The sequence below is a fragment of the Vicia villosa genome, unplaced genomic scaffold, assembly GCF_029867415.1.
Source record: "Vicia villosa cultivar HV-30 ecotype Madison, WI unplaced genomic scaffold, Vvil1.0 ctg.004275F_1_1, whole genome shotgun sequence".
Taxonomy (NCBI): Eukaryota; Viridiplantae; Streptophyta; class Magnoliopsida; order Fabales; family Fabaceae; genus Vicia; species Vicia villosa.
The window spans coordinates 166,607-173,328 of NW_026706403.1; the positions used below are offsets into that span (position 1 = coordinate 166,607).

The 6,722-nt window shown below is 36.9% G+C and overlaps 1 non-coding gene across 1 annotated transcript; it reads right to left on the minus strand.

The window, feature by feature from the left end:
- Window positions 1-6,178: 6,178 nt before the first annotated feature.
- On the minus strand, window positions 6,179-6,285 carry LOC131641929 (small nucleolar RNA R71). Its single transcript, XR_009295677.1, has one exon. It is a non-coding gene; the product is annotated as a small nucleolar RNA R71 (small nucleolar RNA).
- Window positions 6,286-6,722: the final 437 nt, after the last annotated feature.

Here is a 6,722-nt window from a genome sequence, read left to right on the forward strand (position 1 = left end):
GCGCAGGTCTGAGGGTGTATGATGCACCTGCGCTCTCAGCGGCGTTAGATAAACTGAGTCTGAGATCTGATGGCTGGGTAATTGAAGGTGTATCGTGGGTATTCATACGTGCGTAACGCTGGATCTGCAGATGAAATTAAACACAGAAAATAGACAAAAAAAACGCTGAGAGTGGGAATCGAACCCCCTACCTCCTACGCTTGAACTTTATGTCGCATCCTGTTACCACTAGACCATGATTCGCTTGCTGTTTATTGATTCACTTGTTTAAAATAAAATAACTTAAAAATATAATAAAAATTAAACAACAAAACACGTGCCCAGCAGATCATCATCCTCGTTTTCAATTTTTTTTTACCAGGCTTTTAGCCACAGACCGAAACCGTTGGCATAGCTTATAACCACGGATTTCATGTGTCACTACACATCTGCAACCATCAAATTCATTATACAATCTAAATAAATTCCAATTAAACATACAGATTAACTAAAGGCTACCCTCTGAACGTGATAGAACTATTAATTTCTGCCAATTTTGCCTCTAGTCAAGATTCCCCAATAACAATGGCATAACTTTGAACCTGCACTTAAAACTCAATTAACCTATCCAGAAAGCTTGTAAACATCATAGTGAGTGCTAATACATAATCGAATTACGTTAAATATGCACGAATTAATGGAATCAAGAAAATTCAAGAACCATGGAAATTTGAGTTATGAACTCACGGATGCGAACCTGTTCACGCGTGTAAAGGCTTTGGAGACGATCAGAGAACCTCAGGGAACATGCCTGGATCAACAAAATCCCTTGTACTGGCCTCTAATCCCAAAACGAGTTTGATTTCTTTTTGTATTTTTCACGAGTTCTTGAGTGTTGTTGGGCTGCCGAAAAACTCTTCAATGGTCTGGAACAATCATCCTCTTATAGTAGAAGGATTAGGTTAATAAAACTTGAAAGAATCCAATCAAATCTTGTTTCTTGGTGATAGAAATTTTGATTAAGAATTGATTTGTAAATCCTTCCAAAATTGACTCAACTTCAATATTTTCCATCCAATTTGATTGTGCACGAAATTTGATTGGTATTTAGGCATAAATGATGATTATATTTGATATTTATGGGATCTCTAACAAATATTTGATTTTTACTTGATCAAAATCATTTTTTAAATGATTAAAAATTCATGAAAAAACAAATAAATATTAAAAATTCGTGCCAATTAGATTTGAAGTCTGGGATAACTTAAGGATCAATATTGGGCCAAGAAAGATTTGGCCCCTTTGCAAGAAAATCCATTTTGAAGCCTTTTACTTCACATTTTTTCTCTTAAAATTGACCAACTTTGACAAGGCATATCTCTCTCAATTTTTAAGATATGGAGGAGTTCTAGGACTTTTTGGAAACCTCAAGATGTCCTCTACAAGCCACTTTGGAAGCTTTTTTCCATCTGAGGATTTTATCTTGATGATATTGGCCTTGACAAAAAACTGCTTTTGGTTGACTTTCAAAAAGGACCTGTAATGTTTTGATCCATATCTCTCAAATGAAGCATTTTTAGACTTGACATGTGAGAGACAAAGTTGTAGAGAATTCAATTTCCTTCAATATGAGCTTTGGATGGGAAATTTTTGATGTTCCATGTAGGAGTTATGGCTGGTCAAAGTTTAGTTGACTTTCTCCTATGAAAACCCTAATTTAGAAACTTTTGAAATTGTTGATTTTTTATCTTTCCTTGATGAACCATGATCAGTCCTTGATCAAATGGTGAATGATACTTCAAAATAAGGATGTTGACAAAAAATCAGGAGTTTTGACTGTACTTTGACCACAATTGACTTTTAGGTCCAATCAGTCGACTGTTGACTTTTTGAGCTTTTGAATGGTCAATCCTTTGAATTGAGACATGAATTTTGCCATGGAGGTAGTTTGAAACATCATAAGTCATATGAAATGCCTTGGTTCATTGATTTTTTCAGGAGACCATAAACCCTAGTTCTTTGAGCCTTTGCTTAGGAGGGGGTGTCTTTGATCATTGTGCCTTGGTATGAGTTTGAATAAGAGGAATGAGATGGGCAAATTTTGGGGTATGACAATTTGATATATTTTTGTTAGGTTTAAAATGGTGTATTTTTAAGTATTTTCAAATACTTTTAAATACATGTTTTCATTGAACTTTTAAAACCTAATCTCTTATAAATATTTTAGTAACAAAACCCTAATCATTTAGGTCTTAATTAGGTATATACTTTGTCTTTACCCTAATTAAGTTGACTTTTGTCAATTTTCAAAACTGTTTCCAAACTTCAATTAAACAGACGATCAGGGTTTTCAAAAACAACAAAACTTTGTATCATTTTAAAAATCTCTTAAACTGTCTTTCATACCCAGTAAATCATTTTTACTGGGCCCCTATTAGAGTGTAAGACCCAACACCTTCTTTATTTTCATAGTTTGTTTTTCAAAACTGTATTTACAAAATCTCCTTCTCTGTTTTCAAAACATTCTTCTGGTATTTGAAGGGCATTATTCCCGGTGAAACTCTTCAGATACCTATGTGACCTAGTGTCCATCTTCACTTCTTTTGTTTTAAATAAAATATTCAACTATTTACAATAAACATTCAATTGTTGCCAATAAATAATAAAGCTACTGGTAAGGCTCTGTACATACATCTTCAAAGGCCTCCACTCCATCCAGGTTAGGCTTTATAGCTTTCCATTTACAAACTTTCATTTAAATTACTGTCAAATATAAACTGTATATATATTGTTTAGAACTACGTCTGAGTGTAAACCTTAGGATAAATAAACTATATATATATATATATATATATATATATATATTATAGGACTATGGCTTAGGATTGAGAATGTCTTCCCGGTGAAGGCTCTTTCCTAATTAGAGATCTTTAGTTCAAACCTCAAGATGAATTATTCCCGCTGAAACATCTTGAAAAAAGCCTTAAAACCAAAATAGGATACATCCACCCAAGAGGAATTATTCCCGGTGAAACCTCTTACCCATTTGCTTAGAGCCAAATTAAGTTCAAAACCACATAGCTTTCTCTTATGCTATAACAAGGACCCTCGATGACCCTCGATTAGCCTCCTCTTTGGCTTTGTACAAGGACCCACAGGCTTCTTAAAAGCATATTCCCAGCTTCCTCTTGAGCTTGTATACAAGGACCCATCAGGTTTCTTATAAACATAGGAACAGGTCTTTAGTCACCTTTTAGCCTACCCTGGTGAGATTCTTCCACTCTTTAAACCAAACTTTAAACAAACTAAGAATGTCTCAATCTCAGTATTGAGTCCATCTTTTGGAATGAGAGACATGGACAGTCTCTGTCACCTTATTCTCAATCTTTAATAATTTTTCTCCTTAGCAGAGTCTAGGTTCCACATCTGTCTATCCTCAGTCTGAGTCAGCCTTAATCTTGGGCTTTAAACAAGAAGTCTCAATCAATCCTTTCATCCTTTAATAATCAATGGAGTGCTACCCAATCATTCATTAAGCACAAAAACCCCTGGAAAGGGTTAGCCTCCAAAATCAATCCTTCAAATCCAAATTCCCTGGAAAGAGTTAGCTTCCAAAAATTCAACTTTTAAAAGATAATCTCACCAGTTGAGTCCCACCTAGGTCAGTCTCAGTCAATAAAAACCAATTCCCCGGTAGAGTCTACTTTAGGTCAATCATTCAAGTAAATTCCCCAGTAGAGTCAATCTTCAAACCTGGGTCTTTCATTCATCAATTCCTTCTTAACAAAAGCACAATCTCCAGGAGGGTCAGTGATAACACGATTTTATATCGTATATTTAGCCTAAAATCCATAGATATTTATAGCATTTTCCGTTTATTATGTTAATTTATTATGATATTACGCGTGTATTTGCTTTATTTCAGGTTTTACACTTCAATTTCGACTATTTGCGAAAAGGAAAGAAAATAGAGCTTAAATGACCAATATTTATGCCTAAAAGATGAAAAAAGGAGTGCTGAAGCGAAAGAGGGGTGCAATTAGGACCCAAAAGGCCCAAAAGAGCAATCCAGCCCACGAAGGAAAGCAACCCAGGCCACACTAGTAAGCAGAGACGCACGTCTCTGCCACCTCAGCAAAGGGGAGACGCACGTCTCCACCTCCCTAAAGAATCTCCACTTGAGACGCACGTCTCAAGTCAGTCAGCTGCCTCCCTGAAGAATCGGAGACGCACGTCTCCAAGTCCCAGCCAGAAAAAGGTCCCTCAATTCACGGATTCCAACTGCAAATCCCCTCCTATAAATAGGACCTGCTATCTTACTTCAATCTGTCTGATTTCCTGCCAACGAAGTGCTGCCGAAATTGTACCGCGAACTGCTTTTCCTTATTCTGTTTTCATTTAACCGTCTATTTTCTCCCAACGATTTCTACACTGGAAATTGTTGTGAACTTTTCATAGATCTAGCCTTACGTTAGATTTATCGCTTTATTTCCTTGTTTTTATTTTCTGCCATTTAAATTCCGAAGAACGATCCAGCCAACCTGTGGTGGAAGTTCGAGTACTTCAAGATTCAATCCAATTCAGATTTATTTTAATTCAGGTTTTTATTTACCGCCTTATTTATATTATTTATTTGCATGATATATTATATGCCATTTAATATGCTTATTATTATGAACCGAACCGATATATGTATGTTTAATCGTATTAATATGTCTGGCTAAAATACTAAAGGTGTCGGTATGTAAAGTAAGTTAACCGTAGGGATCCAAAATAAATTGGCTTAAATTATGTTTTATTAATTATCACTTATTTTTGGTTTATATGTCTAGTTTAATTAGTAAGTCTTAAAACCAATAGAGCGAAAGTTTGAGGGGTTAAGACGGTCAAAGGTTAAAATCAATAGAGCGAAAGTTTGAGATCTTTAACTGGATAGTAGACATAGGACATTAGTTTTAAGGATGGCGAAAGCGTATTAAAACTAATTGGAACTTATTTATTTTCAAAAATTGTTTTTACACTCGAGCGGGATGGCGAAAGCGTACGTTAGGGGTATTAGCTTGCTCCGAGTCAACAGAGCGAAAGTTTGAGATTAGGAGATTTAAATAGATAACAACCTCGTAAAATAGGCATTTTATTAATTACATTGTTTCCAAAAAGCTCTTCTAAAATCTAATGGGATGGCGAAAGCGTACATTAGGATTAGGATAGTAGTCTGAATCAACAGAGCGAAAGTTTGAGACGAGGATTTTTAATCAATTGGAATTAGTAAAGATTTTTAATTTAATTATGCAAAAGCCAATGAACCTTCGGATTACCTTTAGTTAAACGAAATACATACTGATACCTGTCTTTTATTATTATTCTTTATTTTCTCACAATCACTTTCCCTTAGGAACAATCGAAATTTTAGTACTCCTAGCTTTACATAGTAACCTTAGATAACGGTAGATCGATTCATAGTCCCTGTGGATTCGATATCTTTTAAAACTACACGACACGACTGTGCACTTGCAGTTATCAGATTTATAGACACGTAAAGTCGCGATCAAGTTTTTGGCGCCGTTGCCGGGGACTATTTAAGTCGATATCGTAACTCACTGTTACACCGTAGAGACTAGGATAATTCTTCCCTTTCTTTTTGAACGATTGTATGCCAAATACTCGTTCACAAGGAGGAGACTTAATACAACGAATTAACGAGATCGAACGTTTCATTAACGTTAAACGTCGAGCTCGCAACCTTCCCGAAGTAGCAGAAATTCCGATTAATCAGGAATTGATTTTTACTGATCAAATCAATCAAATCACCCCGAAGTTAGAGATGGCTGCTATTCGTCCTCTTAGAGACTATGCCGCTCCTTCGCGCGCTGAACCGCATTCAAGTATCGCACCACCTGCGATTGAAGCGAACAATTTCGAACTGAAACCTTCACTGGTCCAAGCTGTTCAACAGAATCAATTCTCTGGAAGCCCTGTAGACGACCCCAATCTCCATTTATCCGTGTTCGTGCAATACGCCGACACTATCAAAGCCAACAACGTTAGTTCCGAAGCTATTCGATTACGCCTTTTCCCTTTCTCCTTGAGAGATAGAGCGAGAGCGTGGCTTCAATCCCTGCCTTCCAATTCCATAACTACGTGGGACGAATTGAAGAGAGTATTCTTAGCAAGATACTTTCCGCCTAGCAAAACTGCTATGCTTAGAGGTCAAATCAACGGATTTACCCAGAAAGATAACGAATCGCTCTTCGAAGCTTGGGAACGTTACAAGGACATGCTTAGAATATGCCCTCATCATGGACTCGAACCATGGCTGATCATCCATACCTTTTATGGTGGTCTCTTATATAACACTAAAATGACTATAGATGCCGCTGCTGGCGGAGCATTAATGGACAAACCCCATGATGAAGCATACAAACTCATAGAGAACATGGCACAAAACCATTACCAATGGGGAGGAGAACGCGCCGCTCTAGAGAAAGCCCAAACCAAAGGAGGAATGTACGAAATTAGTGGTATAGACCGCGTTAACGCTAAAGTAGACGCTTTAACTCAAAAGATCGAGAATTTGACCATCACTCCTTCAGCCACCGCAGCCGCTGTAGCACCTAACTGCGAGATTTGTGGATTGACTGGGCATGTAGTTGCTGAATGCCAACTCTTGACTGGAGTCCCATCTGATCAAGTAAATTACGCTCAAGGAAACCCTTATTCTAACACGTACAACCCTGGATGGA